General features: G+C 35.6%; 1 non-coding gene across 1 annotated transcript; it reads left to right on the forward strand.

The window, feature by feature from the left end:
- Positions 1-10,660: 10,660 nt before the first annotated feature.
- On the forward strand, positions 10,661-10,767 carry LOC128279567 (small nucleolar RNA R71). Its single transcript, XR_008269769.1, has one exon. It is a non-coding gene; the product is annotated as a small nucleolar RNA R71 (small nucleolar RNA).
- The last annotated feature ends 8,756 nt before the right edge of the window (positions 10,768-19,523 follow it).

Here is a 19,523-nt window from a genome sequence, read left to right on the forward strand (position 1 = left end):
TTCGAACCTCGTAATATTTCTGAGGCTTCTAATTAAGTATGGCTGAAATTTTATTCTGTCGACTCGAATACCGTCTGAGATACCACATGACCCAAGAAGCTAACCTCTCTTAACCGAACTCACACTTCTTGAACTTAGCATATAATTGCTTATCCGTAAAATTTGCAGCACTAACCGCGGTGTTCAAGATGTTCGGTCTCATTTCTTGAATAGACCAAGATGTCATCAATGAACACGACTACTGAATCGATCCAAATATGGTGCAAGATCCGATTCATTAAATCCATAAATACCGCAGGGCATTAGTGAGCCCAAACGGCATCACTAGGAACTCATAGTGACCATATCTCGCTCAAGGCGGTCTTGGGTGCGTCCGAATCTCGGATTCGCAATTGATAATAGCCCGATCTCAAATCTATTTTCGAGAACACCGAGGCTCCCTTGGTTGATCGAACAAGTCATCGATACGTGGTAACGGATATTTGTTCTTTATCGTCGCTTTATTAAGTCGACGATAGTCGATGCACACTGTTGCATGGTTCCATCCTTCTTTTCACAAACAACACTTGCGCACCCCAAGGCGAACAACTCGGCGAGCAAAACCTCTATCCACCAATTCTTGCAACCGAGCTTTCAACTCCTTTAATTCGTTGGTGCCATACGATACGGAGCTATCGAATTGGAGTGGTACGGTACCAATTCGATGCCAAATTCTATTTCCGCAACAGTGGTAAACCCGCAATTCTTGAGGAAAACATCCAGGTATTCACAAACCACGGGCACAGATTCGGGTTTCTTTTCTGATTCCTTGTCATCGAGCACGTACGCAAGGTACGCTTCGCACCCTTTTCTTACATATTTTCGGGCCAACATTGCTGATATTACAGCTGACAACCCCTTTAAGTCCGTAGACTCAACCCGAATTATCTCATTATTCGCGCACCTCAAATCGATAGTCTTGCTTTTGCAATTTACAACCGCATCATGCATGGTCAACCAATCCAAACCAAGAATAACGTCGAATTCATCGAACGGCAAAAGCATCAAGTCCGCCGGAAAACAAGAACCTCGGAACACTAGGGGACTTTTCTTGCACACTTTGTTGACAAGCACGTAATGACCCAAGGGTTTGACACCGAATTACAAACTCGAGAGACTCAATAGGCAAAGTCTTCTTGGATGCTAAGGTTTCACATATATAAGAATGAGTAGAACCAGGTCAATCAAAGCAATCACATTAGTATTGAAAAGAGTGAAAGTACCGTAATGACATCCGAGAGGCGGCATCCTCGGCGTGCGCGATGGCATAAGTCCTAGCAGGGCACGAGCCTCGGATCCGATGGTAGCATCTCTAGATCCTCTCTCGACCGCCATCGACATTGCCCATATTTCTAGGTGGCCTACCTCGGCGATGGTAGCACCCGGGTTTCCACTCGACTTACATTCTGCTCAAGCATCCTCGGGCAATCCTTCATAAAGTGGTCGGCCGATCCACACTTATAGCAGGAGCGATCACGAAACCAACAGCTCCCGAATGCCATTTGCCACAATGTAGACACTCAGCCTCTCTCGGCGATCATTTCCACCATCGGCGATCAAGTGACTCGTGTGGTCACAGGGGTCGATCGCGTCCTCGTCTAGAAAAGCCCAAACGCCTCTAGACCGGCTCACATCATCTCGAAATCTCTTCGATGCTGTTGAAGAGACTTTCCGAGGACCTCTTTCGAATTCTCCGGTTCCCACATCAACTTTTTGTTTCTCCTTTCTAAGCTCTTGACTTTACAAGCTCGCTCAACAAGTACTACGAACTCTCGTATTTCGAGAATGCCTGAAGCGAACATCCTTATATCATCATTCAGCCCATCCTCGAAGCGTTTACACATAATGGCTTGGACGAAATGCATTCTCGCGCTGGCTAAGCCTCACAAATTTTCGTTCAGTAGTCGATAATCGACATAGAACCTTGCTTAAGATCAAGGAATTTCCTTCGCTTTTGGTCGATGAATCTCGACTAATATACTTTTTTCAAACTTCGGTTTGAAAGAATTCCCAAGTCACTTGCTCTCTAGGCACCACGAAGTCGAGTACTCCACCAATAGTAGGCGGACTCGCGTAGCAAGGAGATGGTACACTTTAAGCACTCATCGGTGTATGAGGATAGCTCATCGAGCACCGGATAGTGTTATCCAACCAAAATTCAGCTCGCTCGGCATCATCATCATTCGTAGCCTTAAATTCAGTGGCCCCATGTTTTTGAATCCTATCGATTGGGGCTTACTTGACCTTATTTGGTTAGTCATCGGAGGTATTGTAGGTGCGGGGTTGCATTTGTCGGGAATGGAGGTTGTGGAGCACCGTGTTAGTTGAATGTATTGATTAAACCATTCGCTCATCACACTATAAAAGGCTTGCCTAGCCTCATCATTCGGATTGTTGGCCATAGGTTGAGAGTCCGCGCTGTCCCCCTTGCGCGGAGCAGCGCCACACTCTCCACATCATCAGCTATTGCTCGGTGGGATCGGGATCCATTGCTATAAACAAACACAAAGTCAAATTGTCGTAAATCACCACACTATCGATTCATCATTTAATGCATGTATAGCTAGACCCCAAACACATCACGGTAGTCCTAGAATCGACTAAACCGTGGCTCTGATACCAATAAAATTGTAACACCCCGAACCCGAGACCATCGCCGGTGTCGGACATGAGGGGTTAACAAGCCAAGTTCACATATTTTGCCCCCCAATTTGACATTTCCAGTCAGGCTGGAAAACTGCGTCACCGTCGCCTTAAAAATCATATCTCGAGTTTCAAAACTCGGAAACTGGTTTCGTAAATTTTCCCTGAATTTAGACTCACATATCCATCCATGGATTTATTTCTAGAATTTTTGGTCGGGCCAATTGGTACAGTTTATTAGTTAAAGTCACCCATGTTACAGGGATTGACTGCTCTGACCTTCGCGCGTTATAACTTGAATATCTCTCTGTACAGGGCTTTAATACTGGTGCCGTTTGTTTCTAATGAAACTAGACTCAAAATGGAATCTGTACATATAAGGCATGACTCCTAATTATTTCTGGATAATTTATAGTAAATTTTTAAAGTTACGACAGGGGACCCAGAAACCGTTCTGGCCCTGTCTCACAATAGCTTTAATATCTCTTAACATGTAACTCCTATGACCATTTCGTTTCTTCCATATGAAAATAGACTCATCAAGGTTAATTTACATAGCTTATTCACTATTTAATACCATTCCTAAAAATTTTGGTGATTTTTCATATTCACGTCACTGCAGCTGGCAGCATCTGTTTTTAAGGTAGGTCTTACCTATTTTGTAGTCTCCATGAACCAACTAGTCTTGCCATACATAGGTTCATATATGATCATTTTAACCATACCAATGGCTGATCATGTGACCAACATTCCCATCTCCAATCCATAATCACATCATGACACCATATATATATATACAAACCGCAAATAGTCTAAGTTCAGTACTTCACTTTTACGAGCCATTTTCGCATGGCCGTACACATATACATCACAGCATATTTAAACCAACAAGGGTAGTCCTATACATGCCATTTCAAAGTTCAACCAAAATTTATACCAAAATAGAGGCGTTGATAGTGTGGATGACTTGACTTTAATGATCCCGAATCCGATTGCTATCGGCGTAATCTATAAAACAGAGAGCCAAAGCAACGGGTAAGCATTTTATGCTTAGTAAGTCTCAAGGAATAAAATCAGCTTTAATTTAAGCAATAAATTCACATAACCAAATGCATCATTTCATTAATACACATTCTCATAATCATTCTTACTTCACACTTCATCATTATATACTTTCACAAAGTATCAACCATTCCAATAGCTGAAATTGTTAGTCGATTGAGCGAATGTTGCTCAAATATGTCGACTTTCCAATGCACATATAAACGCGTACCTTATTCTTTGGGCTTTTCGAGCGTATTTAATTGAATTTATTACAGCAACCAACACTCACCTCCAGCCCAAGCTTCTTCGAATACAACCGGATATAACCACGTGCACGAATGCCTTGGTCTTAGCCCGGATAGAATGACTCATACGAATGCCTTGGTCTTAGCCCGAATGTAGCCACTAGCACAATTGCCTTGGTCTTAACCGGATATAATTTCCAGCATAATTGTCTTCGGGCTTAGCCCGGTATCATTCAATTTCTCATGCACACATACATCAATAATCATTGGACATACATATTTCATTTTCGTTACTAAGGCTCAAACACAATTATAATCACTAGCATAATCGCCTTGGGACTTAGCCCGGTATCATTCGAATACTCATACACACATAAATCAATAATCAATACATCCATATTTCATTCCACATAATTCAATTAAGGTCACTTCTTGAGGACTTACCTCGGATGTTGTCGAACGGCTTTTACGGCTATTCGATCACTTTTTCCTTCCCTTGTCCAATTGTGGCCCTCTAAGCTCTTGAGCTAATTCAAACAAATTCAATTTATTAAAACCTCATTGTGCTAGCTTATGGCGAATATGACAAGGAGTTTAAATGGTCAAATGGCCACCCTTTAGCTTGAATACACAATGGTCATGCACATTTTATACTACATCAAGCAATTCAATACAATTCATTCGGGCATCAAGGAAAAGCTAAGGTCTTCAATAGGCTACCTAAGGCCGAATATACATGTCCATGTTGAGGCCAATTATGCACTTAATACCACACAAAACAGCATGCATTTTACTAGTTAATGCTTTGCATGTTGTAGCTCAAAACTTATAATATAGCATCAAGCACTCATATGTGTGCTAGGCGAATGTGCTTGCAATTTCACAAGCATTCTTCAACATCTTCTTCTTTAAACAAACATATTCATCACTTACTTCATAGCCAAAACATCATGCGCAAACATATATATACATATATGAGCATGGCCAATTTCAAGGTGTCCATAGCCATCTAAAACACAAATTTTAACTAACATGCAAGAAGCATGAACCATGCTCATGAATGCATCATGGCGAATACATCATAATCATGCCCTTTTATCTTCAATCATGGTTAAACAAAAGAAAACTCAAAGTCTTACTCAAGATGGCTACAAAGAAATTTCAAGAGTAGACAATCCATCATTGCATGCATCATCATCAAGCTTCACACTTAACATGCAATGGCTTTATCACAATACCAACCTTGACCAAATACCACTTCCATGGCATAACAAGGATTTGAACCATGGCTAACATGAACATCAAGTTGGCAACTAAAACATGCATGAATCTCATGACACAACCTCATACATACCTCAATCTTGATGCAAGTTTAGCCAAATATCCTTCTAGATCTCTTCTAAACAAAGGAAATGAAGCAAAAATCTCTTCTTCCTCTTAGTATTTTTGGCCAAAAGGAGAGAACAAGGATGAACAAATTTTTTGTTTTCTCTTCTTGGTTGCACGGCAATGGGGGAATGCTACTCTCTCACACACATTTTTTTTTCGTTCTTTTCTTACCCATGCTTATTTGTTTATTATTTCTCCCTAATGCCCAACAAAACATGTTTCATGACATGTTTAGCCCATATCTCTTTGTCATGGCGGCCATCACTTGTAAAAGGGGAATTTGACATGCAAGTCCATTATTTTGCATGCATGCTTTAATTAGTCATCACACATTTCCTATCGTACTTTCAAAGTTCACTACTAAGTCCTTTCTTGTGGAATTCACCTTTATAACACTAAATCAATCATCATAAAATGTCATACATGAGCACACACATATTATAGGCATCAAAATAAATTTTTAATTATTTTTATGCCTCGGTTTTGTGGTCCCGAAACCACATTTCGACTAGGGTCAATTTTGGGCTGTCACATGTTATGCCATGGAAATGGTATTTGGCCAAGGTTATTATTGTGTTAAAGCCATTGCATGCTAAATGTGAAGCTTGCTAATGATGCATGCAATGATGGATTGACTACTCTTGAAATTTCTTTGTAGCAATCTTGAGTAAGACATTGAGTTTTTTTTGTTTAACCATGACCGAAGTTGAAAGGGCATGATTGTGATGTATTCGCCATGATGCATTCATGAGCATGGTTTATGCTTCTTGCATGTTAGTTAAAATTTGTGTTTTGGATGGTTATGGATACCTTGAAATTCGCCTTACACCTATATGTGTATATATGTTTGCACATGATGTTTTGGTTATGAAGAAAGTGATAAATATGTTTCTTTAAAGGAGAAATTTGTTGAAGAATGGTTGTGAAATTTGCATGTACATTCGCCTAGTGCATGTATAGTATGAAAAATCTTGAAATTATTGTTGATTTGGTGCAAGTATGACTAAGTATAATCGGCCATATGAGTGCTTGATGCTATGTTATAATTAATGAGCTCAAGTGTGTGAATATAATTGTGTGCGGCCTTATAAGGGCTAAGTACCTTGGATTCCCTTTGATATTCAAACGACTAAATCAATTTACTTGTTAACATAAAGCTCGAGAGCTTAGAGGGCCACAATTGGATAAGGGAAGGAAAAGTGATCGAATGGCCGTTGAAGCTGTTCGACAACATCCGAGGTAAGTCCTCAAGAAATGACCCTACTCAATTATGTGAAATGAAATATGGATGTGTAATGATTATTGATTTATGTGTGTATGAGTATTTGAATGATACCCGGCTATGTCCCAAGGCGATTATGCTAGTGATATGTTTGTGTTTGAGCCTTAGTAACGAAAACGAAACATGGATGTGTAATGACTATTGATGTATGTGTGTGCATGAGCAATTAAATGATATCCGGCTAAGTCCCAAGACATTTATGCTAGTAGTTAAATCCGGTTAAGACCAAGGCAATTATGCTAGTGACTAAATCCGGGCTAAGACCCGAAGGCATTCGTGCAAGTTGTTAAATCCGGGCTAATACCCGAAGGCATTTGTGCAAGTCGTTCTATCCGGGCTAAGACCCGAAGACATTCGTGCATGTGGTTATATCCGGTTGTATTCCGAAGAAGCTTGGGCTGAAGGTGAGCGTTGGTTGCTGTAATAAATTTAATTAGTACGCTCGAAAAGCCCAAAGGATAAGGTATGTCTATATGTGCATTGGAAAAGTCGATATGTTTGAGTAACATTCGTTCAATCGACTAACGAATTTTCAGCTATTGAATTGGTTGATATCTTGTGAAAGTATACAATGATGAAGTGTGAAGTAAGTATGATTATGTGAATGCGTATTAATGAAATGATTCATTTGGCTATGTGAATGTAATGCTTTAGTTAAAGCTGATTTTATTGCTTGAGACTTACTAAGCATAAAAATGCTTACCCCGCTGCTTTGGCTCTCTGTTTTATAGATTTTGTTCGTTAGCGATCGGATACGGGATCATTGAAGTCAAGTCATCCACACTATCAAAGCCTCCATTTTGGTATAATTTTGGTTGAACTTTGAAACGGCATGTATAGGACTACCCTTGTTGGTTCAAATGTGTTGTGATGTACATGTGTACGGCCATGCTAAAATGGCTCAGAGAAGTAAAGTACTAACTTAGACCATTTGTGATTTGTATATATATATATGGTTTCATGATGTGATTATGGATTGAAATGGGAGTGTTGGTCACATGATCAGCCATTGAATGGCTAAAATGATCATAGGTGAACCTATGTATGGCAAGACTAGTTGGTTCATGGAGACTACAAAATAGGTAAGACCTACCTTAAAACAGGTGCTGCCAGCTGCAGTGACGGGAATGTGGAAAATCACCAAAATTGTAGGGATGGTATTAAATAGTGAAAGAATTATGTAAATGAACCTTGATGAGTCTACTTTCATATGGAAGAAACGAAACGGTCATAGGAGTTACGTGTTAAGAGATATTAAAGTTATCGTGAGACAGGGCCAGAACGGTTTCTGGGTCCCCTGTCGCGACTTTGAAAATTTACCATAAATTATCCAGAATGAATTAGAAGTCATGCCTAATATGTGAAGATTCCTTTTTGAGTCTAGTTTCATTAGAAACAAACGGCATCAGTATTGAAACCCTGTACAGAGATATATTCAAGTTGTAACGCGCGAAGGTCAGTGTAGTCGACCCCTGTAACATGGGTGACTTTAACTAATAAACTGTACCAATTGGCCCGACCAAAAATTCTAGAAATAAATACATGGATGGATATATGAGTCTAAATTCAGGGAAAATTTACGGAATCAGTTTCCGAGTTGTGAAACTCGAGATATGCTTTTTAAGGCAACAGCAACGCAGTTTTCCAGCTTGCCTGGAATGTCAAATTGGTCGGTGCCATAAGTGGTTTTGGCTTGTTAACCCCTCGTGTCCGACACTGGCAACGGTCTCGGGTTCGGGGTGTTACACACGGCCATGTCGCAGGGCCATGAGGATTTATCACACCCCGTGTTTTGGGGAAATCATGTCCTGCTTCAACACGGCCGTATCGCACGGTCGTGTCTCTTCCCCTGTTTAGCCACGGCTTTAGGCATGCCCGTGTGCCTGGCTGTGTATGCTGAAAAACTTTGCAATTCAAAGATTAAGTTAATTGATTTGAAGTGTGAGAAAATAAAAATAAAGAAATCAGAATATGTTAGTGCTCGGGTTGCCTCCCGAGAAGCTCTTATTTATAGTCTAAGCTCGACTTACCTCTCCGTTGAATGATCATGGTGGTTCGAGGAGTTCATGCTCCTCATTCCTGTTGTCAGTTTTAAACTAAGGTTTTAAACGGGTGTTGTTTACCTTAAAAGTGCCGAACTTGGGATGACTCACCTCTACTGTATCGAATGGAAAAATACTAAGTACCGTAAGAGGGATTTCCTCATTTGGTGTGGTAGTGACAATGTGAGGATCAATGGCATCTAGTAAGACTGTATCACTAACCTGAAGTTGAAAAGAGAGGTATCGGGCTTGTTTTTGCATAGTTTTGATTTATCATGTGTTCTCGGTTTGTGTTCTCGCCATTCGTCTAGCTCCTCTATCCGTAGTCTTCGTTCTTCATAGACATTTTTGTTCTCTTCATGATAGTAGCGCACTGTCTCTGTTGTCTTTGTTCAAGGAAGTTTCTACAAGGACGATTGAATATTAGTTTTATCATCGACAGTTTTTATAGCATTATCTTGAGTCTTAGAGGTTTTGACTGAGTTGCATGCTTGGAGTGTTACTGCGTCGTCACTTGCACGAAGTGTTAGCTCTCCTGTGCCTACATTAATAATGGTTCTGGCAGTTGCTAAAAATGGTCGTCCTAAAATTAGAGGTACCTCGTTATCCTCATCCATATCTAAGACAACGAAGTCTACTGGGTAAATAAATTTATCAATTCTAACGAGAACGTCTTCAATAATACCCTTAGGAAATCTAACTGTTTTGTCAGCCAATTGTATGCTCATCCTAGTCTGTTTGGGTTTACCGAGACCTAGTCATTTAAAAATTTTATATGGCATAACATTTATACTTGCCCCTAGATCAGCTAAAACATTATTCACAGATAGACTACCAATTAAGCAAGGAATTATAAAACTCCCGGATCTTTCAATTTGTTAGGTAGCTCATTCTTTAGAATAGTGAAGCGATCGCATTGAGTTCCACATGTGATGTAGCGTCTAATTTCCTTTTATTGCTCGAAGTTCCTTTAAGAATTTCTTTGAGTTGGGCATCTGCGAAAGAACTTCAATAAAGGGTAAGTTAATATGTAATTTCTTTAAGAGTTTGACAAACTTACCAAATTGTTCTTCTATTCTGTCTTTCGTCATCGCTTTAGGATATGGCACATAAGGTTCATGATTTGTACTTACATGTTTGGGATCATTATTGTTTACCTCTTCTCGTCCTTTGTTCATCGCGTTGTCTTGCTGTATTTCTGGCTCAGGTGTAATGAATCCTTCTGTATCTTTAGTGCTAATTGCATTGAGGTGTTCCCTCGGATTAGGTTCAGTATTACTTGGTCGGCTACCTTGTGGTCGTTCAGTGATTAGTTTGGACAGCTGGCCTATCTGAGTTTCTAGTCCTTGGATCGATGCTTGTTGATTCTTAAGTGTTGTCTCGGTATTTCGGAAACGAGTTTCTGACACCGAGATGAATTTAGAAAGCATCTCTTCAAGGTTTGGTTTTTTCTCCTGTTGATAAGGTGGCTGTTGAAAACCCTGAGGATTTTGTGGCTTTGGATTTCCTTGACCTCCCAGAAAATTTTGGGTGGTTCCTCCAACCTACATTATAAGTATTCTTGTATGGGTTATTTTGAGATCTAAAGTTATTATTACCCATATAGTTGACTTGTTCCTCTTCGGTTGTGGGAATGAAGGATTGATATTTTGTATGCACACCTCCTCCGCTTGAGTCACACCTCATTCTTTGGATGTACCTATGTAGAACCAAGAAAACTATCAATCTTTTTATTAAGAAGTTCTACCTGATTTGAGAGCATGGTGACTGAATCGATGTTATAGACGCCAGCTGTTTTCGTTGGCTTTGTCCTCATAACTTGCCACTGATAGTTATTCAGTGACATCTCCTCTATAAATTCATATGCATCTTCTGATGTTTTATTGTTGATGGTTTTGCCAGCAGCTGTGTCAATCATTTGTCTTATCGAGGGATTCACACCATTGTAGAACGTTTGAACTTGCAACCAAAGCGGTAACCCATGGTGAGGGTACCTTCTCAGTAAGTCCTAGTATCTCTCCCATGCATCGTAAAGTGTTTCTAAATCCATCTGCACAAAAGAAGAGATATCATTACGCAATTTAGCTGTTTTAGCCGGCGAAAAATATTTTAGTAAAAATTTCTCGGTCATTTGTTCCCAAGTAGTGATAGACCCTCGTGGTAATGAGTTCAACCACTGTTTAGCTTTGTTTCTCACTGAAGACGAATGGCATCATCAAAAACACCATTGATTTTGAATGTATCGCAAACTTCAAGAAAATTTGCCAAGTGCGTGTTGGGATCCTCATCATACAAACTATCAAACTGAACAAACTGCTGTATCATCTGAATTGTGTTAGGTTTTAGTTCAAAATTATTCGCAGCAATAGCAGGTCTAACTATACTAGACTCAGTTCCTGTTAAAGAAGGTTTAACATAATCATACATAGTACATGGAGCAGGATTTTGATTACCTGCAATTGCAGGAGGCAGCTGATCGCCTGGGTTTTCAGCCATCTCTTCAGTTGGGGGTTGAGTATCGTCTTCTCGCTCGTTCTCCGTGTAGCGTAAACTACGCCTTATTTCTCTTTGATTTTTGCGAATTGTATGATCGATTTCTTCGTCAAAAAGTAATGGTCCTGATGGGTTTCTTCTAGTCATAAACTATAAAAACCTGCCAAGAAAGAGAAAAAAGTAAATTAATAAATAATAAAATAAAATAAAATTGCAAGAAAAATAAATGGCTAAAGTAATAAAAATTTAGTGTTCCTAATATTTCGGTTCCTCAAAGAACGGCGCCAAAAACTTGATCGTGTGATTCGTAACAAGTAATAAATATTTATAATGAAGGTCAAACCTAGACTAACTATTATCACGACGAAAAGGCAAGCGCACCTATCGAACAATAGTATAGTAATAGCAAGACCGGGATATCGTACCCAAAGGAACCAAAAGTACTAGTAATAACTATCTTTTTATTATCTAGCCTAAGAATAAAAGGGTTGTTCTTCCTTCTTTTTTGTTCTCACCGATCAAGGCTTATATGAACACTCAATTGCTGTGCCAAAATGGTTGAATAAGAACCCTTTCTCAAGGGGAGAAATCGGCACAAGAGCAGGGGACTTGGAATGGGAAAATGAGAGGAGAAAGTGAGAGATGAGAGAAAAGATGTAAATGAATGAGGGATGCTTTGAATGATCAGCAAAGGGGGGTTTTTATAGCTGAATGTGGCAGAAAAAATTTACTAAAAATAGCAGCCAAAGAGCCACCCCTTGGCTGGTCATCTATGTCGCAAAGTTGATGTCTTCAACTTTGCTAAATTTGGCTTGGGGCAAATCTTCAAAACCATCAATTGTGGAGGGGCTGGTTTGCAATTTGAACAAGTCTTCAAGGGCTTCTTTGCAGCTTAAATAATCAACTAATGAGCTGAATTGGGTCAGCACTTGGACGGTTTTGGGCTGTCCTCTCCTTGGCTGTTTTGGTTCACTGGGTTCGGTTCAATCGGACCATTTTTTCATAATTAATTAATAATAATCTATTAACCCAAATTAACTTGGATATAAATTAAAATTAATTATATTATGATTTAATATATATAATTTTTTACCTTCTTAGGTTGGAAATTAATTTGCCTCGATACTTCAAATTGCTTCTCGGTTTGTGCATCTGGCAGTGTTTACTTAGTCATTTTTCGCCCTTTGTGCAAATCTGTTGAAAATAACCAAAATTTATCGAAAATAATTATAAAATTAACTAAATTTCAACATGTTCATATTTTAAGTGCACTTTAATTATTTTATAAAAATTAATTATTATTCGACAAGAATTTAACCAAATTCGCATGAATTTAAATTAACAAGGGTACAAAAAAGTGTGTAATTTTTTGTGTTTCCAATATGCTTTTAAGTTATTAGGGGCTTCCCATGTATAAATATGTGCTTTACAATGGTGTTTAGTCCATATCAGTGTAGACAAACATTTTCCCTTGTTGATTAAGGCTAGTATAGTTGAGTTTTTACATTAGCAAGTTCTTGATATAGAGCACGATTTTGCAGGGCAGTTACTGAGCTCCTAATTATCTTTTTCTGAGCTCCTAATTATCTTTTTCTTTCTCTTTTATGGTCAGACTGAATTAAGCAGGCCAAAGTTTGTAAAGGTAATAGTAGTGAATTTCACCCTTATATTTAAAACTACTGCTTTCTCTTCGCTTGATATTTGATGCTTGGAAATATTGCAATACATTTTATCTGGTAGATACTTTGAGGATGGAGTTAAATTTCAATAGGCTGTTTAGTTGTAAATGGAGTTGCGAATGGAGCATGCTATTGTCTTTCTCTGGATATGCTACTTGCAAACTGTTAAAGCCTTCATTCTCATATGCTGTTTGCAAACTGTTTGCTTGAATGTTTAACTTGTTTGCTAGTGAATTATGTATGTGATCTCTTTTGCTCTTTAGGTATTAAATCGGTTTTGGTTTCATAATGTTCCATAGTGTTGATTATTAGGAAAGTTTGGTTGAATATTCATTCCTTTGTTGCAATCAATTTGAAAGGGATTTTTTGTTTCCATTTGTCTATAAAATTTCAAGTTTATTACTGTACATATTTTTGACATTCAAATTAATTCTTACATTTCAATGATTAATTTAACTCAATAATTATGGTTTAGCATTAGTTTCTCTAAAACTTGATTGTAATTGAATAAATTTGGTTAGTTTAGTTCGATTAATTATCAAATAAAATAGTTTATTTAATTATTTGTTTTTAAAAGGTTAATTTAGTTCAATTTATTAAGTTTTGATATTAAGCAAAACCGTTTATTTAGTTATACATTTTCGAAGCTTAATTTAATTTGATTTATTGAAATTTGATATTAAGTGAAAACGTTTGTTTAATTATGAATTTTTAAAAAGATTAATTTAGTTCAACTTATTGAGTTTGTTGATATTAAGTGGAACCATTTATTCATTATACAAAGTAAAACCGCTTGTTCAATTATGCGTTTTATTTAATTAATTTTATTATATATGTATTTCGAAACATTATAATTTATTTTACACTTATCACGTATTGTTTAAATATGGTTAATTTTAGTATTGACAAAATAAACAAAATGAAAAGAAGTAAACAAAAGAAATAACAAATCTTTAATATCTTTAATAAAAAATAGAATAATTAATTTAAATAATCAATGTTGATATTTCACATGGGAATGGATATTCAAATCTTATATTTTACATGGTTATGATTTGAGTCCTTATTTCATGTAAGTAGCTTCATTATAATATCTTATTTTATTAGTATCTTTATTTTTAATCCAATTTTTATTATTTATTTTAGTTTTGATTCTAATTTTTATTTTTATTTTAAAATTTAAGATAACTTGAGCTCTCACTTTTGGATTTTAATTGTGTTATTAATTTATTATTTTAAATTCTAAATTTAAATTCATTAATTTTTATATTTAGTTTTAAAGTTAAAATTTTCATAGAAAATTTAATTTAAATAATATTTTTAATTATCCTTAAAAGTATATAGTTTAAAGTTCAAATTTCAAAAATAAAACATAATATAATATTTATCATAGAAATAAATATTATTTAATTAAAATAATTTTTTAAATGAAAATAATATTTATCTTAATGTTAAAAATATTTTAATATTTTTCATATATATTATCATAGAAATAAATTGATCGATTTTATTGTGTAGTATAAAGTTAAAAAGTTTATGGAAATTTAATTTAAATATTAACTCAAAATAGATGAAAAATTAACAAATATTAATTGTATAACATAAAATTATTAATTTGTTGATAAAAACACAAATTTAAAAATTAAAAGAGTATAATTAAAGGGTTAAAATTTAAAGTTAAAATTTAAAGATGATAATCATAATTAAAATTTAAAGATGATAATCATAACTTACATAAACATTTAAAGTTTATGATTATCATGACTTACATAAACATTTAAAGATTAAAAAAAAACTTTGGATCATAACTTACATAACTTACACAATACTGAAATATATATCATATCATAAATTACATAACTTACATAACTTACATAAATTACATTAATTACATAAATATATATCATATCATAACTTACATAATTCATAAATATACATCATATCATAACTTACATAACTTACATAAACATTTAAAGAAAAAAAAACTTTGGATCATAACTTACATAACTTACATAAATATATATCATATCATAACTTATGTAAAACTTTGGATCAAAATATATAAAATCACAGAAATTTGGGCAACACTATTGTTTTTCCCTACTCTTAATTATACTTATAAATAAACAACTTACCTGAATTAGTTTACACCCATTAGATACTTGATCCTTGATATGTATTATCTATTTTAGTACAATGATATGATTTAAATCAATTTCTAACACTTAAGTAACCATAATTTATTGCCAACTTTAGACTTCAAGAACTACGAAAAGGATAAGAGTTGGATGAATTTGTCAAGGGTAAGCAATGACTATCGAAATGGAGTTCAAACTTTTCTAAATTTTGCATTTCAAAATGCAAGCAAAGAGAATATGATTCTTTACCCGTGTAAGAATTGTGGTAACATCAATTGGCATATTCGTGAAGTCATTTACGAACATCTAATTGTTGATGGCTTTATTCGGGGGTATAAAAAATGGATTTTCCATGGAGAGTGTACACCTCGTAGAACCTCTTCAACAATTAATCCAGCTTATCCTCATAATGCTTACCATCAGTCTGTTAGAGAAGATGACATGGAAGGTATGTTGCGGGATGCGTTTAATGTGCCCAGTCATGGTTTGCAATCGTTTCCACCTAAAATGATTGAATCTGATGATTGTGATATTGGTAGAAATGCTTTTATCTAAACGCGAATAAGTGTACTTGATGAAGAGCCAAATGAAGAAGCGGCGAAGTTCTACAAGTTACTTAATGAAATGAATGAAGAACTTTATGAGGGATCAAAATTTTCAAAACTGTTCTTCTGCATTCGTCTTTTTCACTTAAAATGTTTGAGAGGGTGGACCAAAAACTCTTTGACACTACTGTTAGAGTTTTTGAGAGATATGTTTCCATTTGCAAAAATATCTTATTCATGAAAAGATATGAAGAAACTGATAAAAGATTTAGGCGTTGTGTATGAAAAAATTCATAGTTGCCCAAATGAATGCATGTTGTATTGAGGTGATAAAAAAAACTAACAGTCTTGTCATGTTTGTGGTAAATCTCGTTGGATGAATAAGAATACAAAATATGTGAATAAGGATAAAGGTGAGGCACAGTCAAGATATAAGCCAATAAAGATTTTGCGGTATTTTCCACTAATACTAAGGCTCAAACGCTTTTTATGTCGTCAAAGACAGCCGAGTCTATGAGGTGACATCATGATCAAAGAACCGATGATCAATTATTAAGGCATTCTGCGGATTCTTTAGCTTGGAAATCATTTGATAGTAAATGTCCAAGCTTTGTAAGCGATCCTTGAAATGTGAGGCTTGGGCTAGCATCTGATAGATTTAATCCTTTTAAAATCATGAGTACTTCGTATAGTACTTGGCCTATAGTGCTTGTTCCTTACAATTTTCCTCTATGGAGAGAAAGGTCTCGGGAATGATATTGACATTTATATGCATCTACTTATTGAAGAGTTGAAACAGTTACGGGCGGGTGTTGAAACGTATGATGTCTTGAGAAATGAGAACTTTTTATTTACGTGCAGCTTTGTTATGGACTATTAATGATTTCTTGGCTTATGCCAATTTATCTAGTTGGAGTATCAAAGGACGTTATGCTTGTCCTTGTTGTACGTCGTAAACATGTTCAAAGTGGTTATATAATGGGAAGAAGTTCTCTTATATGGGGAATCATTGGTGGTTAGATGAAAATCATAGATTTAGATTTTAGAGAACTCTATTTAATGGTATTGAAAAGTTCAGAGAAGCTCTTGAATAGACCATTGGATCTGAAATCTTGTTCATGTTAAAAGATATCAATTTTAGTTATGGGAAGATAAATCAACCACCCAACACGCAAACAAAGAGAAGAACAAGAAAGGCATATGTTGGCGATGTTGACCTATAGATTGATGATGAATCTGATGAAGAGGATGATCCTAATGAGGCAGACTTGTGGAAAAAAAGTATTTTTTTTGAGTTGCCTTATTAGGAGCATCACATTTTGCAACACAATATTGATGTCATGCATATTGAAAAGAATGTTTGCGAGAATATCATTGGGACAATTCTGAATGTCGATAGAAAATCAAAAGTCAATCTTCAGAGTTGACTTGATTAGTTGACATGGGAAATTGACGTGATCTTCATCCCAAGTTACTTTCGAATGGAAAATCTCGATTGCTACCTTCTATTTTTGTTATGTCGAAGAAAGAAAAAGAAGTATTATGCATGGTATTGAAAGATATAAAGGTCCTAGATGCGTATGCATCAAATATATCTTGATGTGTGAGTCTTAAAAATTGAAGACTATATTTCCTAAAATCACATGATTATCACATCTTGATGCAAGATTTACTGCCAGTTGTTTTACGGTGTTGTATGTCAAAAAAGGTGACGTCTTGTATAATTGAACTATCCAATATAATGAAAGCTATTTGTGGGAAAGTTTTGATTGTTGAAGAACTTGAAAAAGTACAAGATTGAGCGACCTTGACTTTATTCAATTTGGGAAAGATCTTTCCACCTTCGTTCTTCACTATTATGGTGCACTTAATAATCCATCTCCCTCGTGAAGCAAAACTTGGTGGACCTGTTTCCGATCAGTGGATGTATCCTATAGAGAGTTGCTAATTTATTTGTAAAGTTTTCATTCGTTCATGAATATACCTTTAGTTACAACTTTTGATAATGTTGTATATCGTGTTTAGGTTCCTATGCAAATTGAAGTCTTATTGTCATAATAAGCGTTATCTAAAAGGATCAATTTGTGAAGGTTGCTTGGCAGAGGAGTGTATGACTTTTTGCTCTAGATATTTAGAAGATGTTGAAACAAGACTAAATAGACCAAGTAGAAATGCTGGGCTCACTAATCATAACTTAGTCAAAACTTATCTATTTCAAAGTTATGGAGAACCAATGGTAAAGTTGAAATTGCACACTTAGATGATAGATCTTGGTACAAGCACATCAATATGTTCTTTTTCACCACGAATCAATTGAACCATTATGCAAGTAAGTTTTAGAATTTGATAAATATTCATCTTTTTAATTTGTTTATCTTCTAACAAAGTAATCCACTTTTTAATGTAGTGAATACAAACAAGTCTTGAGATCTCATCCACGTTATCGATGATTACAACATCGATAGATTCATAAGTTATTCACAGAATCTTTTCATGAATGATTAGGGCAAACGGTATGCAATTGAAGCTTTCATTGACAAATAATAATGTTTTCTTATAACATATATAATTAATCAATTTACTTTCGATTCAATAGGTTTGGAGTGGATAGGACGTTAATGACTCCGAATAGAGTAGTAAAAAGATATACTGTCTTCCTCATTAATGGATTCAGGTTTCCTACAAAATCTCGCAAAAGATTGAGGAGGACTCAAAATTGTGGAATAGTTGTTAATTCTTCAATTACAAGTTATGTTAGTGCTAGGGACAGTAATCCTGTTGAGGGAAATGTAGAGTATTATGGACTTCTTACTGACATTATTGAGTTGGATTACTATGGAAAACGGAAGGTTGTTTTATTTCGATATGATGGGGTTGATGTTAATACTGCTCGCGAAATTAAAAAAGATCAATTTGGTTTTACAATGGTGAACTTCTCTTGATTAATTCACATTGGATAACAATTGATAGATGAGCCGTAAGTATTTTCTTCTCAAGTCAAACAAGTTTTTTTCTCGAAAGATCCAACTGATGAGGGTTGGTACGTTGTACTCCGTAACACCCCTAAAGACTTGTTTAACATGGGCATGGGAGTAGAGATGACATCAACGAAAGATTAGAAACTGTCTTTTCCAGAAAAAAACTTAAATGAAACTATCCTTAGTACTAGTAGGCAATTTCAATGGCTTCTCCAAGATGTGGATAAAGATATTTACGAATCACGATGTAGTAGATTTTAAGGTTTTTTAATTATATGTAATATTATAATTTAAATCTGAATCTTGTTAAATACTTCAACTATTTTATATGTACTATTATTGTTGTAATTAGTTACTAGTATTTCAACTATTTTATGTGTATTGCAGATAAAATGCCTAGAAAAAAATTGCGAGATCTAAGTATGATTCAAAATCCTCTAAATTTGAAAGAAACAAATAGTGAACAACAAACTGCTATTGGATCTTTGAATGTTCCGAATACAGCTAATGAACATGCAGAAATTCAAAGTAATGTTAACTTTAATTTACATGCATGTTGACTTTTATTATTGATTTTTGTTTCAAATTCTTATATTATCATATACCATTTTTTTAGCTGAAAGTAGTGGGAGGTGCAAAACTTGAGGACGTACACTATTAAAAGATTTATACGAGTTAAATTATGTCGAGCGTGTCAAAGTAGTTAGAAACAGTCATGGTTAGCCTATTGGATCAGAAGCTCGACTTTTAGCAAGATACTTAGGCATTATAACATGAAATGCCAATCTGTTGCCTACCAACTACGAGTCATGGCATGATATGCCTAATAGTAACAAAAATCAAGGTCTTGATAATATTAAGGTAATAAAGTGAATGTAATTTATAATACTTTGGTTTAAGTTTCATTTATATTTACTTTCTAAACTTGTGTTATTTGTAGGAGAGATTTGCTTTAGAGGTCTCGGATAATTATGTGAAGAAGGCATTAGGAAAAAAATGGAGAGAC

The sequence above is a fragment of the Gossypium arboreum genome, chromosome 8 (genome assembly GCF_025698485.1).
Source record: "Gossypium arboreum isolate Shixiya-1 chromosome 8, ASM2569848v2, whole genome shotgun sequence".
In the NCBI taxonomy this organism is placed as follows: Eukaryota; Viridiplantae; Streptophyta; class Magnoliopsida; order Malvales; family Malvaceae; genus Gossypium; species Gossypium arboreum.